Source organism: Thalassophryne amazonica, chromosome 21 (genome assembly GCF_902500255.1).
Source record: "Thalassophryne amazonica chromosome 21, fThaAma1.1, whole genome shotgun sequence".
Taxonomy (NCBI): domain Eukaryota; kingdom Metazoa; phylum Chordata; class Actinopteri; order Batrachoidiformes; family Batrachoididae; genus Thalassophryne; species Thalassophryne amazonica.
Genome location: NC_047123.1, coordinates 15083667 through 15108785, shown reverse-complemented (window position 1 = coordinate 15108785; position 25119 = coordinate 15083667). Strand labels below are relative to the sequence as shown.

The 25119-nt window shown below is 40.2% G+C and overlaps 1 protein-coding gene across 7 annotated transcripts in view; it reads left to right on the top strand.

Annotated features, from left to right (window-relative positions):
• LOC117503122 (disks large-associated protein 2-like) overlaps positions 1-25119 on the top strand; it is a 425071-nt gene that overhangs the window by 283031 nt on the left and 116921 nt on the right. Inside the window, exon 9 of one of the 7 annotated variants that reach the window (XR_004558488.1) lies at positions 18224-18243. The exons of the other annotated variants lie outside the window; for them this stretch is intronic. The gene's annotated coding sequence lies outside the window, so the exon portion shown is untranslated. Of the gene's footprint in view, positions 1-18223; positions 18244-25119 lie in introns of those variants that run through there. 7 annotated transcript variants of the gene reach the window in all.

Sequence of the window (25119 nt, the reverse complement as noted above, 5' to 3'; positions counted from 1 at the left end):
AGAAGATTCCCCATTTACATGAACAAATTGTAATCTATTAAACAAATATGATTCAAACCACCGCAAAGCAGTGCCTTTAATACCTATGGCATGCTCTAATCTCTGTAATAAAATTTTATGGTCAACAGTATCAAAAGCAGCACTGAGGTCTAACAGAACAAGCACAGAGATGAGTCCACTGTCCGAGGCCATAAGAAGATCATTTGTAACCTTCACTAATGCTGTTTCTGTACTATGATGAATTCTAAAACCTGACTGAAACTCTTCAAATAGACCATTCCTCTGCAGATGATCAGTTAGCTGTTTTACAACTACCCTTTCAAGAATTTTTGAGAGAAAAGGAAGGTTGGAGATTGGCCTATGATTAGCTAAGATAGCTGGGTCAAGTGATGGCTTTTTAAGTAATGGTTTAATTACTGCCACCTTAAAAGCCTGTGGTACATAGCCAACTAACAAAGATAGATTGATCATATTAAGATCGAAGCATTAAATAATGGTAGGGCTTCCTTGAGCAGCCTGGTAGGAATGGGGTCTAATAAACATGTTGATAGTTTGGATGAAGTAACTAATGAAAATAACTCAGACAGAACAATCGGAGAGAAAGAGTCTAACCAAATACCGGCATCACTGAAAGCAGCCAAAGATAACGATACGTCTTTGGGATGGTTATGAGTAATTTTTTCTCTAATAGTTAAATTTTGTTAGCAAAGAAAGTCATGAAGTCATTACTAGTTAAAGTTAATGGAATATTCAGCTCAATAGAGCTCTGACTCTTTGTCAGCCTGGCTACAGTGCTGAAAAGAAACCTGGGGTTGTTCTTATTTTCTTCAATTAGTGATGAGTAGAAAGATGTCCTAGCTTTACGGAGGGCTTTTTTTATAGAGCAACAGACTCTTTTTCCAGGCTAAGTGAAGATCTTCTAAATTAGTGAGACGCCATTTCCTCTCCAACTTACGGGTTATCTGCTTTAAGCTACGAGTTTGTGAGTTATACCACGGAGTCAGACACTTCTGATTTAAAGCTCTCTTTTTCAGAGGAGCTACAGCATCCAAAGTTGTCTTCAATGAGGATAGAGTATCTCGTCAGTAGTTTTACTGACGAGATACTCTATCTCCCTTACAGAGTTTAGGTAGCTACTCTGCACTGTGTTGGTATATGGCATTAGAGAACATAAAGAAGGAATAATATCCTTAAACCTAGTTACAGCGCTTTCTGAAAGACTTCTAGTGTAATGAAACTTATTCCCCACTGCTGGGTAGTCCATCAGAGTAAATGTAAATGTTATTAAGAAATGATCAGACAGAAGGGAGTTTTCAGGGAATACTGTTAAGTCTTCTATTTCCATACCATAAGTCAGAACAAGATCTAAGATATGATTAAAGTGGTGGGTGGACTCATTTACTTTTTGAGCAAAGCCAATAGAGTCTAATAATAGATTAAATGCAGTGTTGAGGCTGTCATTCTCAGCATCTGAGTGGATGTTAAAATCGCCCACTATAATTATCTTATCTGAGCTAAGCACTAAGTCAGACAAAAGGTCTGAAAATTCACAGAGAAACTCACAGTAACGACCAGGTGGACGATAGATAATAACAAATAAAACTGGTTTTTGGGACTTCCAATTTGGATGGACAAGACTAAGAGACAAGCTTTCAAATGAATTAAAGCTCTGTCTGGGTTTTTGATTAATTAATAAGCTGGAATGGAAGATTGCTGCTAATCCTCCGCCCCGGCCCGTGCTACGAGCATTCTGACAGTTAGTGTGACTCGGGGGTGTTGACTCATTTAAACTAACATATTCATCCTGCTGTAACCAGGTTTATGTTAGGCAGAATAAATCAATATGTTGATCAATTATTATATCATTTACCAACAGGGACTTAGAAGAGAGAGACCTAATGTTTAATAGACCACATTTAACTGTTTTAGTCTGTGGTGCAGTTGAAGGTGCTATATTATTTTTTTCTTTTTGAATTTTTATGCTTAAATAGATTTTTGCTGGTTATTGGTGGTCTGGGAGCAGGCACCGTCTCTACGGGGATGGGGTAATGAGGGGATGGCAGGGGGAGAGAAGCTGCAGAGAGGTGTGTAAGACTACAACTCTGCTTCCTGGTCCCAACCCAGGATAGTCACAGTTTGGAGGATTTAAGAAAATTGGCCAGATTTCTAGAAATGAGAGCTGCTCCATCCAAAGTGGGATGGATGCCGTCTCTCCTAACAAGACCAGGTTTTCCCCAGAAGCTTTGCCAATTATCTATGAAGCCCACCTCATTTTTTGGACACCACTCAGACAGCCAGCAATTCAAGGAGAACATGCGGCTAAACATGTCACTCCCGGTCCGATTGGGGAGGGGCCCAGAGAAAACTACAGAGTCCGACATTGTTTTTGCAAAGTTACACACCGATTTAATGTTAATTTTAGTGACCTCCGATTGGCGTAACCGAGTGTCATTACTGCCGACGTGAATTACAATCTTACCAAATTTACGCTTAGCCTTAGCCAGCAGTTTCAAATTTCCTTCAATGTCGCCTGCTCTGGCCCCCGGAAGACAATTGACTATGGTTGCTGGTGTCGCTAACTTCACATTTCTCAAAACAGAGTCGCCAATAACCAGAGTTTGATCCTCGGCGGGTGTGTCGTCGAGTGGGGAAAAACGGTTAGAGATGTGAACGGGTTGACGGTGTACATGGGGCTTCTGTTTAGGGCTACGCTTCCTCCTCACAGTCACCCAGTCAGCCTGCCTTCCCGACTGCTCGGGATCTGCCAGGGGGGAACTAACGGCGGCTAAGCTACCTTGGTCCGCACCGACTACAGGGGCCTGGCTAGCTGTAGAATTTTCCACGGTGCGGAGCCGAGTCTCCAATTCGCCCAGCCTGGCCTCCAAAGCTACGAATAAGCTACACTTATTACAAGTACCGTTACTGCTAAAGGAGGCCGAGGAATAACTAAACATTTCACACCCAGAGCAGAAAGTGCAGGAGAGACAGGAGAAGCCGCCATGCTAAATCGGCTAAGAGCTAGTAGCTACGCTAACCTAGCGGATTCCTAAAAACACGCAAAGTGAATAATGTGTAAATAATTTAGAGGTGATTCAGCAGAAGAAGTGCTTTAGTTAAGGCACCAGACAGGCCATGAAGCAGTACAGGTAACGCACGGCAACAGTGCTAAAAAATAAAATAAAATAAAAATCCACCAGACAGGCTGTGGAGCAGCACAGGTAACGCACGGCAACAGTGCTAAAAAAAATAAAATAAAATAAAAATCCACCAGACAAGCTGTGGAGCAGCACAGGTAACGCACGGCAACAGTGCTAAAAAATAAAAATCCACCAAACAGGCCATGGAGCGGCACAGGTAACGCACGGCAACAGTGCTAAAAAATAAAATAAAAATCCACCAGACAGGCCATGGAGCAGCACAAGTAACGCACGGCAACGGTGCTAAAAAATAAAATAAAATAAAAATCCACCAGACACGCTGTGGAGCAGCACAGGTAACGCACGGCAACAGTGCTAAAAAATAAAATAAAAACGAAAGCGTTAGCAAGCTAGTTAGCTTGCTAAAAAAAAAATTGATATGGCCAAAAAATTGAAAAAAGTGCTCCGTCGCGACGTTTCGACCGTTAGAGGTCTTCTTCAGGCGTTGGAGCACGGTGAAAAAGTCTTGAAAAAGACTGTTAGTTCAGAGTCCAAAGCAGCAGGTAGCAGTCTCTGTGTAAACAGTTCGGCGTTCGGTGCGGAAAGACACAGGAAGTCAGTGTATGGCTTTCGCTTTGCATGGTAGAGTTTTAACTTGCACTTGCAGATGTACCGACGAACTGTGTTAACTGACAATGGTTTTCTGAAGTGTTCTTGAGCCCACACGGCAAGATCCTTTACACAATGTCGGTTTTTAATACAGTGCCACCTGAGGGATCGAAGGTCACGGCATTCAATGTTGGGTTTCGGCCTTGCCGCTTACGTGTAGAAAGTTCTCCAGATTCTCTGAATCTTCTGATTATATTATGGACTGTAGATGATGGAATCCCTGAATTCCTTGCAATTGAACGTTGAGAAACATTGTTCTTAAACTGTTGGACTATTTTTTCATGCACTTGTTCACAAAGTGGTGATCCCTGCCCCATCTTTGCTTGTGAACGGCTGACCTTTTGGGGATGCTCCTTTTATACCCAATCATGACACTCACCTGTTTCCAAACAAGCGTTCTTTGAGCATTCATCAACTTTCCCAGCCTGTTGTTGCCCTGTCCCAACTTTTTGAAACGTGTTGCAGGCATTGATTTCAAAATGAACAAATATGTGCACAAAAACAAAGTTTATCAGTTTGAACATTAAATATCTTGTCTTTGTGGTGTATTCAATTGAATATAGGTTGAAGAGGATTTGCAAATCATTGTATTCTGTTTTTTTGTTTTGTTTTGTTTTTTTTACATTTTGCACAACGTTCAGGGATAAACACAAGTGACTGAGATTTTGTGAATATGAATAATGATAAAGCACTAAGTATAGATATTTAATGACAATAAATCCGGTTGGTTTTATGTTTGTAGCATGGCCCAAGCAGAGGGTCACCCTTTGAGTCTGGTCTGCTTGAGGTTTCTTCCTCAGAGGGAGGTTTTCCTTATCACTGTTGCTCTGGGGGTTGGTAAGGTTAGACCTTACCTGTGTGAAGCACCTTGAGGCAACTCTGTTGTGATTTGGCGCTATATAAAGGAAAATAAATTGAAAAAAGAAATGGAATTTAATGTTGAATTTTGGGTTCACTAATTATTATTACTAGTGCAGTGCCCGTTGGAAGTTTGTAATCCTATAGAATAGCTGCCTATAAGTGTTGCCTATGAGTGCTGCCTATATATATACGAAGGAAAAAACAGTTAGTGTACATGAAGTGTAAACATATGGATATGAATACAGTAGTTATTGATAATGTGAGTCAAACATTTGTTGTGAAATGTGTGGATTGATATGTGAGTTGATGACTTACATTCTAACATTCAGTGGAGAAATAATATAAATTTTGATCCAATACAAACATTCAAAAGCCACTTGGCACAAATTAAACATAATTGATTGATTTGGAGTTGATAATAAGCACTTTTTTAAGTCATTTGGGTCTGTGTTTTGATCTATATGTTAATTATATTATTATTTGAATATAGTTGAATATTGCTGTCAAAAATCAGTTTTATCGTTTATATGAAAATAAAAGGATTCCTATTAAACAAGTTATTGGAAGAGACTCACACAAAATTAAACAATTTTTAGAATATTTAAAACTGCAAATAGTACCACCAACCTCCTGAATACAGTTAATTTAAACTTGAACTCACAGTAAATATAAGATTTGATTTACCTTATATACTTACTGAAACTTTGTAGAAATTGTGGGAAATTCAATGTTTTTAGCAAAAAAAAAAAAAAAAAAAAAGGATTTTAGCTCATGTCTCCTCAGTGCTGTCAAGTTAAGCCCAACCGCAAGGAACACTGACAACATGCCTTCCACAGTAAAAGTACAACCCCTGGCAAAAATTATGGAATCACCGGCCTTGGAGGATGTTCATTCAGTTGTTTAATTTTGTAGAAAAAAAGCAGATCACAGACGTGACACAAAACTAAGTCATTTCAAATGGCAACTATCTGGCTTTAAGAAACACTATAAGAAATCAGGAAAAAAAATTGTGGCCGTCAGTAACAGTTACTTTTTTAGACCAAGCAGAGGGAAAAAAAAACTATGGAATCACTCAATTCTGAGGAATAAATTATGGAATCACCCTGTAAATTATCATCCCCAAAACTAACACCTGCATCAAATCAGATCTGCTCGTTAGTCTGCATCTAAAAGGAGTGATCACACCTTGGAGAGCTGTTGCACCAAGTGGACTGACATGAATCATGGCTCCAACACGAGAGATGTCAATTGAAACAAAGGAGAGGATATCAAACTCTTAAAAGAGGGTAAATCATCACGTAATGTTGCAAAAGATGTGGTTGTTCACAGTCAGTTGTGTCTAAACTCTGGACCAAATACAAAACATGGGAAGGTTGTTAAAGGCAAACATACTGGTAGACCAAGGAAGACATCAAAGCGTCAAGACAGAAAACTTAAAGCAATATGTCTCAAAATCAAAATGCACAACAAAACAACATGAGGAACGAATGGGAGGAAACTGGAGTCAACGTCTGTGACCAAACTGTAAGAAACGCCTAAAGGAAATGGGATTTACATACAGAAAAGCTAAATGAAAGCCATCATTAACACCTAAACAGAAGAAAACAGGTTACAATGGGCTAAGGACAAGCAATCGTGGACTGTGGATGACTGGATTGAAAGTCATATTCAGTGATGAATCTCGAATCTGCATTTGGCAAGGTGATGATGCTGGAACTTTTGTTTGGTGCCGTTCCAATGAGATTTATAAAGATGACTGCCTGAAGAGAACATGTAAATTTCCACAGTCATTGATGATATGGGGCTGCATGTCAGGTAAAGCCACTGGGGAGATGGCTGTCATTACATCATCAATAAATGCACAAGTTTACATTGATATTTTGGACACTTTTCTTATCCCATCAATTGGAAGGATGTTTTGGGATGATGAAATCATTTTTCAAGATAATGCATCTTGCCATAGAGCAAAAACTGTGAAAACATTCCTTGCAAAAAGACGCATAGGGTCAATGTCATGGCCTGCAAATAGTCCGGATCTTAATCCAATTGAAAATCTTTGGTGGAAGTTGAAGAAAATGGTCCATGACAAGGCTCCAACCTGCAAAGCTGATCTGGCAACAGCAATCAGAGAAAGTTGGAGCCAGATTGATGAGGAATACTGTTTGTCACTCATTAAGTCCATGCGTCAGAGACTGTAAGCTGTTATAAAAGCAGAGGTGGTGCACAAATACTAGTGATGTGTTGGAGCGTTCTTTTCTTTTTCATGATTCCATAATTTTTTCCTCAGAATTGAGTGATTCCATATTTTTTTTTCCCTCTACTTGGTCTAAAAAAGTAACCGTTACTGACTGCCACAATTTTTTTTCCTGATTTCTTATAATGTTTCTTAAAGCCAGAAAGTTGCCATTTAAAATTACTTTAGTTTTGTGTCATGTCTGTGATCTGCTTTTTTTCTACAAAATTAAACAACTGAATGAACATCCTCCGAGGCCGGTGATTCCATAATTTTTGCCAGGGGTTGTATTTGATGGGACGCTGTCAATAAATGTTTTATTGTGAAATGGTGAGAGCAGCATCCAATCAAATCAATTTTATTTATATAGCGCCAAATCACAACAAACAGTTGCCCCAAGGCGCTTTATATTGTAAGGCAAAAGCCATACAATAATTACAGAAAAACCCCAAAGGTCAAAAGGAAAATTAGAGGTCATCCATGTCTTTATGTCTGTAAGACATTCCTGCAGTTTAACTAATCGGTGTGTGTCCTCTGGCTTCATGGATAGATAAAGCTGGGTATCATCTGCGTAACAATGAAAATTTAAGCAATGCTTTCTAATAATACTGCCAGATGGAAGCATGTATAAAGTGAATAAAATGGGTCCTAGCACAGAACCTTGTGGAACTCCATAATTAACCTTAGTCTGTGAAGAAGACTCCCCATTTACATTAACAAATTGTAATCTATTAGATAAATATGATTCAAACCACTGCAGTGCAGTGCCTTTAATACCTATGGCATGCTCTAATCTCTGTAATAAAATTTTATGGTCAACAGTATCAAAAGCAGCACTGAGGTCTAACAGGACAAGCACAGAGATGAGTCCACTGTCTGAGGCCATAAGACGATCATTTGTAACCTTCACTAATGCTGTTTCTGTACTATGATGAATTCTAAAACCTGACTGAAACTCTTCAAATAGACCATTCCTCTGCAGATGATCAGTTAGTTGTTTTACAACTATCCTTTCAAGAATTTTTGAGAGAAAAGGAAGGTTGGAGATTGGCCTATAATTAGCTAAGATAGCTGGGTCAGGTGATGGCTTTTTAAGTAATGGTTTAATTACTGCCACCTTAAAAGCCTGTAGTACATAGCCAACTAATAAAGATAGATTGATCATATTTAAGATTGAAGCATTAATTAATGGTAGGGCTTCCTTGAGCAGCCTGGTAGGAATGGGGTCTAATAGACATGTTGATGGTTTGGAGGAAGTAACTAATGAAAATAACTCAGAACAATCGGAGAGAAAGAGTCTAACCAAATACCAGCATTACTGAAAGCAGCCAAAGATAACGATATGTCTTTGGGATGGTTATGAGTAATTTTTTCTCTAATAGTTAAAAATTTTATTAGCAAAGAAAGTCATGAAGTCATTACTAGTTAAAGTTAAAGGAATACTCGGCTCAATAGAGCTCTGACTCTTTGTCAGCCTGGCTATAGTGCTGAAAAGAAACCTGGGTTGTTCTTATTTTCTTCAATTAGTGATGAGTAGTAAGATGTTCTAGCTTTACGGAGGGCTTTTTTATAGAGCAACAGACTCTTTTTTTCCAGGCTAAGTGAAGATCTTCTAAATTAGTGAGACGCCCATTTCCTCTCCAACTTACGGGTTATCTGCTTTAAGCTGCGAGTTGTGAGTTATACCACGGAGTCAGGCACTTCTGATTTAAGGCTCTCTTTTTCAGAGGAGCTACAGCATCCAAAGTTGTGCTCAATGAGGATGTAAAACTATTGACGAGATAATCTATCTCACTCACAGAGTTTAGGTAGCTACTCTGCACTTTGTTGGTATATGGCATTGGAGAACATAACAAAGAAGGAATCATATCCTTAAACCTAGTTACAGCGCTTTCCAAAAGACTTCTACAGTAATGAAACTTATTCCCCACTGCTAGGTAGTCCATTAAAGTAAATGTAAATGTTTTTAAGAAATGATCAGACAGAAGGGGGTTTTCAGGGAATACTGTTAAGTCTTCAATTTCCATACCATAAGTCAGAACAAGATCTAAAGTATGGTTAAAGTGGTGGGTGGACTCATTTACATTTTGAGCGAAGCCAGTTGAGTCTAATAATAGATTAAATGCAGTGTTGAGGCTGTCATACTCAGCATCTATGTGGATGTTAAAATCGCCCACTATAATTATCTTATCTGAGCTAAGCACTAAGTCAGACAAAAGGTCTGAAAATTCACAGAGAAACTCACAGTAACGACCAGGTGGACGATAGTTAACAACAAATAAAACTGTTTTTTGGGACTTCCAATTTGGATGGACAAGACTAAGAGTCAAGCTTTCAAATGAATTAAAGCTCTGTCTGGGTTTTGATTAATTATAAGCTGGAGTGGAAGATTGCTGCTAATCCTCCGCCTCGGCCCGTGCTACGAGCATTCTGACAGTTAGTGTGACTCGGGGGTGTTGACTCATTTAAACTAACATATCATCCTGCTGTAACCAGGTTTCTGTAAGGCAGAATAAATCAATATGTGATCAATTATTATATCATTTACTAACAGGGACTTAGAAGAGAGAGACCTAATGTTTAATAAACCACATTTAACTGTTTTAGTCTGTGGTGCAGTTGAAAGTGCTATATTATTTTTTCTTTTTGAATTTTTATGCTTAAATAGATTTTTACTGGTTGTTGGTGGTCTGGGAGCAGGCACCGTCTCTACGGGGATGGGGTATTGGGGGGATGGCAGGGGGAGAGAAGCTGCAGAGAGGTGTGTAAGACTACAACTCTGCTTCCTGGTCCCAACCCTGGATAGTCACGGTTTGGTTTAATAAAATTGGCCAGATTTCTACAAATGAGAGCTGCTCCATCCAAAGTGGGATGGATGCCATCTCTCCTAACAAGACCAGGTTTTCCCAGAAGCTTTGCCAATTATCTATGAAGCCCACCTCATTTTGCATGAACTATTTGTTGTTTCACTTTTGCTACCAGTAACATCAGCGAACCACAGTTATTATGTGCAACCAAGTGTGAAAGATCACTTTTAACAGACTGCTGTTCTCAAAAAGTCATTCTCCTGCAGTGAGATTGCTTTCTCACTTTACCCTGATATTGAAGTTCTCTTGGTCAGAGTTTACTTTGTCGCGAGACGCCACAGAGGGCACCATCTTGCAAGTACTAATGTTACGATGCCAAAATAATAATAGGTTTTGAAAATGAATCCCCCAAATTTTCATAATAAAGGATGCACATCATTGTGCCATGCACATCACTGTGCCATGCACATCGCTCATTTTGCCCGTCTGGCTGACAACAGTCCAGCAGATTCCTCGGTCCTGGGCTGCCCTCTCCAGTTGTTTCCAGGTGTATCCCACCTTTTCTCCGTCTGCCTCAAGGTCCCGTCGCCAGGTGTTTCTTGTCTCATTTTCGTTTTCCCTGGGGGTTCCATGCCAGGGCCTGTCTGGTGGTGATACTGCCTGGTTTTCTCAGGGTATGCCCAATCCATCCCCATTTTCTGCGCTGCATCTCATCTTCGGTTGGCTGTTGTTTGGTACGCTGCCACAGGTCTGAGTTGCTGATGGTGTTGGCACAGTGGATCTGCAGGATTCTTCTCAGGCAGCTGTTGATTAAAGTCAACAGCCATGCACAAGCCATATCCAAAAGCTGAGGTTGATCTAAACAAACAGATATGCGAGCCACATGCCCACACACAAAACAGTTCTTGCTTTATAGATAGATTATTGTATTAAGAAAATTAACAAAGGAGTAGCCACTTTGCATCATTAACAACAAGGACGTCAGAACATTTTGGCTGGTGCACTTTAAATGGGTCCATTGGATTGGTTGTGGGTCCGGTCTGGTCCAATTTGCTAAGAGGCCTTTGCTGGCCTTTCACCTGTGTTGAGATTAACCACTGGTTTCCCAGATGACAACAGGCTGTGGGTCCAGCTTGTTTTCCAGTAGCACTGAGTTATAGTTCTGTGGTCTGTAGAATTTGGCTCTAACCGACCCAAGATGAAGGTTTTGGGTTTTTTTCTCTCAAAAATGCTCTGGCAGCTTCAAAACTTGTGGAAGATTGATTTAAAGTCTTTGTAAAAATCTAGAAAAAGTTCAAGGCTTGGCAAAGAAAGTTGTGGGGTAAATTAAAGCTCACAAAAACACTTTTGGCATTGAGCGGAAAATGAAAATAAATTTGGAGACTCGTAAATTCACTCCAAATGTGAAAAACTCAGCTAAGTACGTTCCTCTATAAAATACAGAGATCTTTATTCAAGTCATAAAAGTTATTAAAACTGGTGCATCAAACAAAAGTTATGGACAAAAAGAAACGCTAAGAAAGAATAAAACTAACGGAACAATAAAAAAAAAAGCCATGAAGTTAGGTTGGACTAGAGTCTGAAAAAAACCGCACACGGTGCGTAAGAGGCTGACGAAAAGAAAGAGAATTTGTTTCAGGGCCCCTTCAGAGTGTTAGCTTGGTCACAAGCTCTGCCCATTTGGCGCCAGGCTTCCTCTCCAGAAGAAAGCACTCGAAAAACACCTCAGATACAATGAATGACATGCACTCTCCCTCCTTCCCAACCAACCAAAACAAAGATGACTGAGCCTTCTAAACACACCCAGAGCAGGAAAGCGATTTTAAATAAACACTCCTCACCATGACAATTCGTTAATAGTTCCACAAATGACATTCAACATACGTCAACAGCTACAAAAAGGCATCACATGAAAGAAACGTGTTAACAGACCAAATTGGAATACAAATATTGTCCCCGGTGTCAACCACAACAGGAAAAGAAATCAGAACTTCTCTCCCCTGTTGAGTTCATTTGCACATTGGGGTGTCTGTGTTCCTCCTATAGGTGGCACTGTGGCCACAGTGCGATGTGGGTCAGCCTATGACTAGTGACATTTATACACTGAATTACTCCCCGGGCCAGACCACCTCCGACCCCCCCCCCCACACCCACACACACACACAAAAGTTTGCACAAACAGCCATTTTTTAAAATTGTTTTATTATTATTATTAATATTTTTGAAGTGCCCCTGAAATTGCAATTGAAATTGACATCAAAAGACTGCAGGCTACAATAAAACTCTTATACAAAACATCCATGAATTGCAAATTTGAATAAACATGCCCTTACATGCTAAATGTCTGTTATTAGATGCTATATTAATCTGACTTTCAGGGAGGAACAATTAGCTCCTTGATTACTGCTTCAAATTCTATGCTTGGCACACTTTTAGTTATGACTACGCAGGTGTGAAGTGACATCCAGTGGTCGAAAGTCATTCAGCTCACTGTGCCAGTTCTTCTTCGGAACTGGAATGATACACCATGTCTTCCAGAGGTGGATACTCTCCCAAGCAACAGGCTAAGGTTGAAGATACATTGTAGTGGTTTGCAATAGTTAACCAATAGCAGTTTCATCATCATGGCGTCTCACTAATTTAGAAGATCTTCACTTAGCCTGGAAAAAGAGTTTGTTGCTCTATAAAAAAGCCCTCCGTAAAGCTAGGACATCTTTCTACTCATCACTAATTGAAGAAAATAAGAATAACCCCAGGTTTCTTTTCAGCACTGTAGCCAGGCTGACAAAGAGTCAGAGCTCTATTGAGCTGAGTATTCCATTAACTTTAACTAGTAATGACTTCATGACTTTCTTGCTAACAAAATTTTGACTATTAGAGAAAAAATTACTCATAACCATCCCAAAGATGTATCGTTATCTTTGGCTGCTTTCAGTGATGCCGGTATTTGGTTAGACTCTTTCTCTCCGATTGTTCTGTCTGAGTTATTTTCATTAGTTACTTCATCCAAACCATCAAATGTTTATTAGACCCCATTCCTGCCAGGCCTGCTCAAGGAAGTCCTACCATTATTTAATGCTTCAATCTTAAATATGATCAATCTATCTTTGTTAGTTGGTTATGTACCACAGGCCTTTAAGGTGGCAGTAATTAACCATTGCTTAAAAAGCCATCACTTGACCCAGCTATCTTAGCTAATTATAGGCCAATCTCAACCTTCCTTTTCTCTCAAAGATTCTTGAGAGGGTAGTTGTTAAAACAGCTAACTGATCACCTGCAGAGGAATGGTCTATTTGAAGAGTTTCAGTCAGGTTTTAGAATTCATCATAGTACAGAAACAGCATTAGTGAAGGTTACAAATGATCTTCTTATGGCTTCGGACAGTGGACTTATCTCTGTGCTTGTTCTGTTGGACCTCAGTGCTGCTTTTGATACTGTTGACCATAAAATTTATTACAGAGATTAGAGCATGTCATAGGTATTAAAGGCACTGCGCTGCGGTGGTTTGAATCATATTTGTCTAATAGATTACAGTTTGTTCATGTCAATGGGGAATCTTCTTCACAGACTAAAGTTAATTATGGAGTTCACAAGGTTCTGTGCTAGGACCAATTTTATTCACTTTATACATGCTTCCCTTAGGCAGTATTATTAGACGGTATTGCTTAAATTTTCATTGTTACGCAGATGATACACAGCTTTATCTATCCGTGAAGCCAGAGGATACATACCAATTAGCTAAACTGCAGGATTGTCTTACAGACATAAAGACATGGATGACCTCTAATTTCCTGCTTTTAAACTCAGATAAAACTGAAGTTATTGTACTTGGCCCCACAAATCTTAGAAGCATGGTGTCTAACCAGATCGTTACTCTGGATGGCATTTCCCTGATCTCTAGTAATACTGTGAGAAATCTTGGAGTCATTTTTGATCAGGATATGTCATTCAAAGCGCATATTAAACAAATATGTAGGACTGCCTTTTTGCATTTACGCAATATCTCTAAAATCAGAAAGGTCTTGTCTCAGAGTGATGCTGAAAAACTAATTCATGCATTTATTTCCTCTAGGCTGGACTATTGTAATTCATTATTATCAGGTTGTCCTAAAAGTTCCCTAAAAAGCCTTCAGTTGGTTCAGAATGCTGCAGCTAGAGTACTGACGGGGACTAGCAGGAGAGAGCATATCTCACCCGTGTGGCCTCTCTTCATTGGCGTCCCTGTTAATTCTAGATAGAATTTAAAATTTCTTCTTCTTACTCATAAGGTTTTGAATAATCAGGTCCCATCTTATCTTAGGGACCTCGTAGTACCATATTACCCCATTAGAGCGCTTCGCTCTCAGACTGCGGGCTTACTTGTAGTTCCTAGGGTTTGTAAGAGTAGAATGGGAGGCAGAGCCTTCAGCTTTCAGGCTCCTCTCCTGTGGAACCAGCTCCCAATTCAGATCAGGGAGACAGATACCCTCTCTACTTTTAAGATTAGGCTTAAAACTTTCCTTTTCGCAAAGGCTTATAGTTAGGGCTGGATCGGGTGACCCTGGACCATCCCTTGGTTATGCTGCTTTAGACGTAGATTGTGGGGGGGTTCCCATGATGCACTGTTTCTTTCTCTTTTTGTTCCGTATGCATCACTCTGCATTTAATCATTAGTGATCGATCTCTGCCCCCCTTCACGGCATGTCTTTTTCCTGGTTTTTTCCCTCAGCCCCAACCAGTCTCAGCAGAAGACTGCCCCTCCCTGAGCCTGGTTCTGCTGGAGGTTTCTTCCTGTTAAAAGGGAGTTTTTCCTTCCCACTGTGGCCAAGTGCTTGCTCATAGGGGGTCGTTTTGACCGTTGGGGTTTTTCATAATTATTGTATGGCCTTGCCTTACAATATGGAGCGCCTTGGGGCAACTGTTTGTTGTGACTTGGCGCTATATAAGAAAAGTTGATTGATTGATGATTTGAGCATCATCAAACCTTATTTAACCTGGATAAAAACTCATTGAGATCAAAATATATTTTACAAGAGTGCCCGGCAAGGTGGCAGCACGCGGTTACAAATAAATACCAAAAAACTTACAAATAAATGCATAGACATACTTTCACTCAACAAAGTCAAACAACGTCATCATAAAATCCTGATTCCTAAATCAGTTTAAAAAACAGTGACAGACAGACTGCCTTTCTGCAAGGTCCTTTAAAAAACAACCTTTAAAAGAAAAAAATGAGACCAACTCCTTCAACTGTAATTCATTCTGAAGCTGATTCCATGCAGAAGGTGCTGCAAAATTAAAAAGCCTTTGCCAAAGTCAGTGCGGACTTTAGGGACAGTCAATAAAAACAGATCCGGTGAACGTAGGTGATACGTCCCTGCGGCCTCGGGGAGAATGCAAGTGTTCAGATAATCAATCAATCAATCAATCCAATTTTTTTATATAGCGCCAAATCACAACAAAACAGTTGCCCCAAGGCGCTTTTTATATTGTCAGGCACGGCCATACAATAATTATGTAAAACCCCAACGGTCAAAACGACCCACCTGTGAGCAAGCACTTGGCTACAGTGGAAGGAAAAACTCCCTTTTACAGGAAGAAAACCCTCCAGCAGAACCAGCTCAGGGAGGGGCAGTCTTCTGCTGGGACTGGTTGGGGCTGAGGAGAGAACCAGGAAAAAGGACATGCTGTGGAGGGGAGCAGAGATCGATCACTAATGATTAAATGCAGAGTGGTGCATACAGAGCAAAAAGAGAAAGAAACAGTGGCATCATGGGAACCCCCAGCAGTCTACGTCTATAGCAGCATAACTAAGGGATGGTTCAGGGTCACCATGATCCAGCCCTAATGGAATACTCAGCTCAATAGAGCTCTGACTCTTGTCAGCTGGCTACAGTGCTGAAAAGAAACCTGGGGTTGTTCTATTTTCTTCAATTAGTGATGAGTAGAAAGATGTCCTAGCTTTACGGAGGGCTTTTTTATAGAGCAACAGACTCTTTTTCCAGGCTAAGTGAAGATCTTCTAAATTAGAGTTTGTGAGTTATACCACGGAGTCAGACACTTCTGATTTAAAGCTCTCTTTTTCAGAGGAGCTACAGCATCGAAAGTTGTCTTCAATGAGGATGTAAAACTATTGACGAGATACTCTATCTCCCTTACAGAGTTTAGGTAGCTACTCTGCACTGTGTTGGTATATGGCATTAGAGAACATAAGAAGGAATCATATCCTTAAGCCTAGTTTACAGCGCTTTCTGAAAGACTCTAGTGTAATGAAACTTATCCCCACTGCTGGGTAGTCCATCAGAGTAAATGTATATGTTATTAAGAAATGATCAGACAGAAGGGAGTTTTCAGGGAATACTGTTAAGTCTTCTATTTCCATACCATAAGTCAGAACAAGATCTAAGATATGATTAAAGTGGTGGGTGGACTCATTTACTTTTTGAGCAAAGCCAATAGAGTCTAATAATAGATTAAATGCAGTGTTGAGGCTGTCATTCTCAGCATCTGTGTGGATGTTAAAATCGCCCACTATAATTATCTTATCTGAGCTAAGCACTAAGTCAGACAAAAGGTCTGAAAATTCACAGAGAAACTCACAGTAACGACCAGGTGGACGATAGATAATAACAAATAAAACTGGTTTTTGGGACTTCCAATTTGGATGGACAAGACTAAGAGACAAGCTTTCAAATGAATTAAAGCCTGTGTCTGGGTTTTTGATTAATTAATAAGCTGGAATGGAAGATTGCTGCTAATCCTCCGCCCCGGCCCGTGCTACGAGCATTCTGACAGTTAGTGTGACTCGGGGGTGTTCACTCATTTAAACTAACATATTCATCCTGCTGTAACCAGGTTTCTGTTAGGCAGAATAAATCAATATGTTGATCAATTATTATATCATTTACCAACAGGGACTTAGAAGAGAGAGACCTAATGTTTAATAGACCACATTTAACTGTTTTAGTCTGTGGTGCAGTTGAAGGTGCTATATTATTTTTTCTTTTTGAATTTTTATGCTTAAATAGATTTTTGCTGGTTATTGGTAGTCTGGGAGCAGGCACCGTCTCTATGGGGATGGGGTAATGAGGGGATGGCAGGGGGAGAGAAGCTGCAGAGAGGTGTGTAAGACTACAACTCTGCTTCCTGGTCCCAACCCTGGATAGTCACGGTTTGGAGGATTTAAGAAAATTGGCCAGATTTCTAGAAATGAGAGCTGCTCCATCCAAAGTGGGATGGATGCCGTCTCTCCTAACAAGACCAGGTCTTCAATGTCGCCTGCTCTGGCCCCCGGAAGACAATTGACTATGGTTGCTGGTGTCGCTAACTTCACATTTCTCAAAACAGAGTCGCCAATAACCAGAGTTTGATCCTCGGCGGGTGTGTCGTCGAGTGGGGAAAAACGGTTAGAGATGTGAACGGGTTGGCGGTGTACACAGGGCTTCTGTTTAGGGCTACACTTCCTCCTCACAGTCACCCAGTCAGCCTGCTTTCCCGGCTGCTCGGGATCTGCCAGGGGGGAACTAATGGTGCCTAAGCTACCTTGGTCCACACCGACTACAGGGGCCTGGCTAGCTGTAGAATTTTCCACGGTGCGGAGCCGAGTCTCCAATTCGCCCAGCCTGGCCTCCAAAGCTACAAATAAGCTACACTTATTACAAGTACCGTTACTGCTAAAGGAGGCCGAGGAATAACTAAACATTTCACACCCAGAGCAGAAAAGTGCAGGAGAGACAGGAGAAGCCGCCATGCTAAATCGGCTAAGAGCTAGTAGCTACGCTAAGCTAGCGGATTCCTAAAAACACGCAAAGTGAATAATGTGTAAATAATTTAGAGGTGATTCAGCAGAAGGAGTGCTTTAGTTAAGGGACGTAAAGATTACACTGGGAAACAAATCGTAATCTAGATAACTAGATCAATCTAACTGCGCAGATTAAACAGCTAACAGATACAGAAAAACACCGCTGTGCTCTGGAACAGGAAGTGATACAATACCGCAGTGAGAGCCAGCCACCAGTAGAGGCAAGCAAGAATTAACAATTTCTCCTCAAACAATACCCAATTTCTCCTCAAAAGCATACCCAACTTGGCAAGCATCATAGCAAGAAAGCTAACAAATGCTTTTTTCCTAAATTGGGCACCTGATGGCTTTGACTGTTGCTCCCCCATCACTCACGAGTAGGAATGGGTATCTTTTTGGGTATCGTTAAGAAATGATTCCATCCACCGACCTCAATAGACGTTTTGCTTAACGATTCCCTTATCGGTCCTTCAGAATGGCCGTTCCTTATGGGGATGTTTGTCAGGAAAATGATCATTTTTCTACATTGATTACAAACCCTGCAGCGGGTCTGTAATCAACCATTTCTGCAGCGCAGCTTTCCTTTGAACCTTGAATCAATGAAGCAGTGCTTCGAGCTTCTGCCTCATTGGTTCTTTGTTTTATTTCGCTTTATCTAAATTTTTCCCTGCTGAAACCCAAAAGAGCATAAGTCTGTGAGTAATATTTACCTTTTTTATGTTAAACTGACCTGTTGTGGCTGAGCACACCAAACTTGGTTAATTAGCAATTTTTGGACTAACGGAACTGATGTCAGTGCATAGATGTACGAGGTCTCTTAGATAATAAACCGACCCTTTTATTTTTTTTTTTAACTATATGGATTTGAATGACATGCGATTACACCAATCATGCTTGAACCCTCGTGCGCATGCATGAGTTTTTTCACGCGTGTCGGTGACGTCATTTCCCTGTGGGCAGGCCTTGAGTGAGATGTGGTCCCGTCCTCTCGGCTGAATTCCTTTGTTTCACACGCTGCTCGAGACGGCGCGCGTTGCTTTATCAAAATTTTTTCTGGACCTGTGAGGAATATCCGAGTGGACACTATTCGAGAAATTAAGCTGGTTTTCTGTGAAAAGTTTAACGGCTGATGAGAGATTCTGGGGTGTTTCTGTCGGTGTAAGGACTTCCCACGGAGCGGGACGTCCTGCAGCGCTTCCAGGCACTGTCGTCGGCCTGTTTCGAGCTGAAAACATCCTAATTTAAGGCTTAATTCACCCAGGACATCGTGAGAGAACAGAGAAGATTCAGAAGAGGCCGGCATGAGGAATTTATGCGGACATTCCACTGTTTAAGGACATTTTTTTAATGAAAGACGTACGCGCAAATTCGCCGAGTCGTTTCCGTGATGACTCGGCAAATCTGTGTGCGCCGCGACAGGAAAAACACCTCCGTGTTGAAAACCATTTGTAGAATTCAGGCGGTTTTTAATGGCTTTCAACAAGTGAGTAACTGATAAATTGTTTAACAGCTTGGGCATGTTCCAACTTGCCCGTTAAGATTTCCAACGGAGGTGTTTTTCCTGCCGCGACCCCCCGCGGTCGGGTCCAGCCCGACATGCGACTCTGCCCGCACGTTCTTTCATTACAAAATGACCGTTAACAATGGAATGTCCGAATAAACTCCTCATGCCGACTTCTTCTGAAAGTTCTCTGTTCTCTGACGACTTACTGCGTCAACAGAGCCTGAAATGTGGAAGTTTTCAACTTGAAACGGCGAGACGCTGCCGCCTCGAAGCGCAGATCACCGTCAGGCGCCGTGGACCGTCCTTAAAGCGACACTACCTGACCAAAATCTCTCATCAGCCGTTAAAATTTTTACCGAAAACCAGCTGAATTTATTGAATGGTGTCCACTCAGTTGTGCCTTACAGTTTTGAAAAAATTTTTATCAAACAAAGCAACAGTCTCTGAGCCATTCCTAAACAATGAAAAAAATCGACGAGCGGGTGGACGACTCCTCACTCAAAGACTGCCCACAGGCGAATGACGTAACCGACAGGCGTGAAAAAACTCTTGCATGCCCACGAGGGTTCAAGCATGTCTGATGTAATCACACGTGATTCAAATCCATATGGTTTTTGAAAAAAATAATAAGGTCGGATACTTTTCTAATAGATCTCGTATTTTATATCTTAAAATGGGACCGATGCTAACGCGTTAGCATGTCTATGGCATTTTCTATGTTAAAGTTGGCATTAAGCTGTTCAGATCTCAGTTTGTGTGCATTTGTTTTCGCTATAAAAACTAATGGCTCAGCGTTTGTTGTCGTAAGAGTCAAATGTATTACAAATTGTAATTTTTTTAATTTATTTTTATTTATATAATAGCACCAACAATAATAACGGTAATAAATAATAACTAATAATTTAAGGATGGGTATTGATAAGATTTTATCTAGGGCTGAAACGATTAATCGAGTAACTCGAATAATTCGATTACAAAAAATGTTCGAGGCAAATTCTGTGCCTCGAAGCTTCGTTTAACATTGTAGTACATATGCCAGGCCTGTGTGTGGCGCTGCAACGTCTGCAGAAAAAAAAAAAACAGAAGACTGGAGCATAACAGCTAATCAAATTAGCAACGATAGCTACCCCTTTCTAACGTGACAGAGTAAAATAATGCCTTTTAAAAGAAAGATGGTCCACTCTGATCATCTGAAATAGACTTACTGTGCATTTAAAGCGAAGCAGTGTATTTGTCTATTTTTAAAAAACACACGGTCTGCTCTACGTGGGGAGGGACTATTGACCCGGCGGCCGGCTGCCGTCTGTCTCTGCCCAGTGTGAGGGGCTCTCAGACCGGGCGAGTCAGCTCAGTCCCCGGCTACATTGACAAACAGCAAAGTCCACTCTTTCTTCTGTTTCTGTCAGACTCACACTGAGTGTTTGACTTTTTAATTTTTGCTTTTTGGGCAACACACAACACTTAACAAACACGGTAACTTAAATAAAATAATAATAATAAAAAACTGACTGTGAGGCTGCATGTTCAACCTCCATCTGAAATGCATCTGCTGAATTGCAGAGAAAGAGGAATTAAAAAATACATCACGCAGGGACCCAGTCCATCAACCTTTATTAAAAACAAACAAAACAAAAATTAAAAATGGTTAAATTTTACAAGTTGGAGAAAACAAAACAGAAAGCCACATCCCATCGCCATTTCAGCAAAATGCCAACACTTTGGCACAGGGACATTGTGCCATTGCTTAGGGAGAGCCCTGGACTATTGATGTTGTTTAAAAACGCAGAAGTACTTTTTATCCGATTACTCGATTAATCGCCAGAATAATCGATAGAATACTCGATTACTAAAATAATCGATAGCTGCAGCCCTAATTTTATCTATCAATACCATTATCATTCCAATTACTTATCAATTCCCATATCGATACCTCTTAACTAAGTAAACAGAACATTTCATGTGTTACAGTTTGTGTCAAATCTGGATTGTTTCTATTCAGCACCATTGCTGACGCATATAAAAGCACAATTGTAAAAACTGATGTCACTGTCCAAATACTTATGGACCTAACTGTAGCCAGCTCAGTGGCTGGTTAAATGTTCTGAAGAATCATTGTCTTAAGAGTCTAGCTGCATGCGGAGAGGCTCCTGTACTGGCTTCCATTCATTCCTGCACAAAAACTGGATTAATGTTTAGACTCTGTATGTATAGAAATGTACAATTTTTTGTATATAGATAAAACTTATATTTAACACTTGTACTGTTTGCAGTTATAAACTGTGTTCTGACATAGTGCTGAGAGGAGATAGAGTAGTAAAATGGTTCTAAACCAAACATTTTCTCATATCTCGAGGTCTGTCTTCATTTATTTCATTGTGGTCATCACCCAGCTGGTTCCAGTGTTCTGCATGGTTTATTTTTTTTGTTTTTTCCAGCGGTGAGTGAATACTTACATGTTTTTCACATTATTTAGCCCTCTGTTCTTACAACCCAAATTCCAATGAAGATGGGACGTTGTGTAAAATGTAAATAAAAACAGAATACAATGATTTGCAAATCCTCTTCAACCTATATTCATTTGAATACACCACAAAGACAAGATATTTAATGTTCAAACTGATAAACTTCATTGTTTTTGTGCAAATATTTGCTCATTTTGAAATGGATGCCCGAAACACATTTAAAAAAAGTTGGGATGGGGCAACAAAGGACTGGGAAAGTTGATGAATACTAAATGAACACCTGTTTGGGAACAGGTGAGTGTCATGATTGGGTATAAAGGAGCATCCCCAAAAGGCAGCCGTTCACAAGCAAAGATGGTGTGAGGATCAGCACTTTGTGAACAACTGCATGAAAAAATAGTCCGACAGTTTAAGAATAATGTTTCTCAACGTTCACTTGCAAGGAATTTAGGGATTCCATCATCTACAGTCCATAATATAATCAGAAGATTCAGAGAATCTGGAGAACTTTCTACACGTAAGCGGCAAAGCAACATTGAATGCCCGTGACCTTCGATCCCTCAGGCGGCACTGCATTAAAAACCAACATCTTTGTGTAAAGGATCTTACCGCGCGGGCTCAGGAACACTTCAGAAAACCATTGTCATTAACACAGGTTGTCACAACATCTACAAGTGCAAGTTAAAACTCTACCATGCAAAGTGAAAGCCATACATCAACTACATCCAGAAAAGCCGTCGCCTTCTCTGGGCCTGAGCTCATATGAAATGGACAGATGCAAAGTGGAAAAGTGTACTGTGGTCTGATGAGTCCACATTTCAAATTGTTTTTGGAAATCGTGGACGTCGTGTCCACTGGACAAAACAGGAAAATGACCATCCAGATTGTTACCAGCACAAAGTTCAAAAGCCAGCATCTGTGATGGTATGGGGGTGTGTTTGTGCCCATGGCATGGGCAACTTGCACATCTGTAATGGCACCATCAATGCTGAAAGGTACATCCAGGTTTTGGAGCAACACATGCTGCTATCCAAGCAACGTCTTTTTCAGGGACGTCCCTGCTTATTTCAGCAAGACAATGCCAAGCCATATTCTGCACGTGTTACAACAGTGTGGCTTCATAGTAAAACAGTGCGGATACTAGACTGGCCTGCCTGCAGTCCAGACCTGTCGCCCATTGAAAATGTGTGGCGCATTATGAAGTGCAAAATATGACAACGGAGACTTCGGACTGTTGAACAACTGAAGTCGGACATCAAGCAAGAATTGGAAAGTATTCCACCTACAAAGCTTCAACAATTAGTAAATAAATGGTAAATGGACTGCATTTATATAGCGCTTTTCCATCTGCATCAGACGCTCAAAGCACTTTACAAATAATGCCTCACATTCACCCCGATGTGAGGGTGCTGCCATACAAGGCGCTCACTACACACCGTGAGCAATAGGGAATTAAAGACCTTGCCCAAGGACCCTTAGTGATTTTCCAGTCATGCGGGGATGTGAACTGAGAATCTTCTGGTCTCAAGCCCAATGCCTTAACCACCAGACCATCACCTCCCCCAAATTAGCGTCCTCAGTTCCCAAACGCTTATTGAGTGTTGTTAGAAGGAAAGGTGATGTAACACAGTGGTAAACGTACCACTGTCCCATCTTTTTTGAAACATGTTGCAGGCATCCATTTCAAAATTAGTAAATATTTGCACAAAAACAATAAAGTTTATCAGTTTGAACATTAAATATCTTGTCTTTGTGGTGTATTCAATTGAATATAGATTGAAGAGGATTTGCAAATTATTGTATTCTGTTTTTATTTACATTTTACACAATGTCCCAACTTCATTGGAATTGGGGTTGTATATCATAATTGCTTAATTATTTTGGTAAATCATGATTCCAAATATGGACTACATTCTACCACAGAACTCACTTAATATATATTTTGTTTCTTGTGGTTGTGGTTCATCACAGCAGAAAGTTAACCAAGAATCACTGGTCCCTGTATGTAGACAATCAGAGCTGCTGAGGTCCTCTACCTCCCGAACATGTCCCTAGAGGTGCAGTATAGTCGTGCTGAATGTACCAACACCGCCTCACTAGTGATGGCTTTGCTGAGCTCCTGTCAAAACTTTATCCTCTGCTATATATGGCCAATTGCTCATTTTGTTCGTTATTCATTCAGTACTTGCAGCTCATTCTCCAAAGCATCTCTTCCATTATCCCACTGTACCACCACCACGTACCAAAGTTAACACTGAGCCCACGGAACTGACGCAGTGTCCAAATGTCACAGCGCCCACTGTGGCTGTGGATGGTTAATGCAGCACAGGACCATGGGAAACCTGCAAGTGTCAGATCTCTGACTTCAAATGTGAACTTCTACAAAAGGACTCTTTAAAAACAAACAAACAAAAAACAAAGGTGGGGTATAATGGATCTCCCCCAAAAGGCAACACAGAAAAATGTGGTATTCTGGGGGAAAAAAATGCAAAGAGTGTACTGGAGACGTGATTGAAATTAAAGTCAAAGCCACAAAAGAGGAATAAAAAAATCAGACATTTCCATTTCTACAGTAGCCCCCCCCCCCCCCCCCGTACATTAACTCATCAAACCTCATCTTAATTGTTCTTCTGACTTTGAGGTAATTCTAACAACATTTGTCTTACAGATGCACACTACAGATACAGCATGTTTAGTTGGTATTTATTTTTCTTTGACCGAAACTGCATAACCCAAAATTTCGGCTTTGGTTCAAAGCATAAAGTGCTAAGAAATATTGCCGTTCTCCTCCACTTGCAGTACAGAGTAATAATTATATAATAATAATAATACTGAGACATTTCAAATCTATTTATTGTTGTTATACATGTAAACACAAAAGAATATACGGTATATTTTTCATTGCAGGTTGATCAGTATGAATCATAAATTGTTTAAATTAAAGAAATATGACAGATGTTTTATGGAAATATTCTGAAACCTTTTTTAGTATATAATATATATACATCTGCATATATGAAAAAATGCTTTACAGAAAGCTTTTATTAATTTTATGCTTTTTGAAAGACAGAGTGGGGTTGCAGGGGCATTCTGTACTTATCACTTTTCCCATTATATGGGGAATGTTAATGATTTTAAAGGTGCTGAAGACTGGCCATTCTTGATGTCTCCAAATCTGCATGCATTCATTCTATGCAATTTCTTTTTTCTCATTCAACATCAATTTCTTTTTTTGCAGTAATATTAAGGTATTAATGTTAATAGCTCATTCAGACCATCAATGCCTGGAATGGAATGATGTTTTCAGAAAAAATGTTGTAGCCATTTATTTTTCAGTTATCTGCTGCTGCGGGGGGGGGGGGGGGGGGGGGTTTGTGTGTGTGTGGGGGTTTTTTTTGTATGTGTGTGTGTGTGTGTTTTGCCGCAAGCCAGAGCAACTGTAAAGGGTTTTTGTTTACGTTAAAGTTTTTTTTTTAACCTGATTTGTTCACTGTCCTCCTTTTAGACTGTATGTGTATTATTGCAGTTCATTAATTATATTCCTGACATTACCAGCTAAGAGTAGCATTACTGCGCTCAACATAAGAAACAAAAGAAATGAACTGTTGTATGTGCATAAATTTATGCTTTTACCAATTGCTGAGCAAATGTATCAAAAATCGAGAT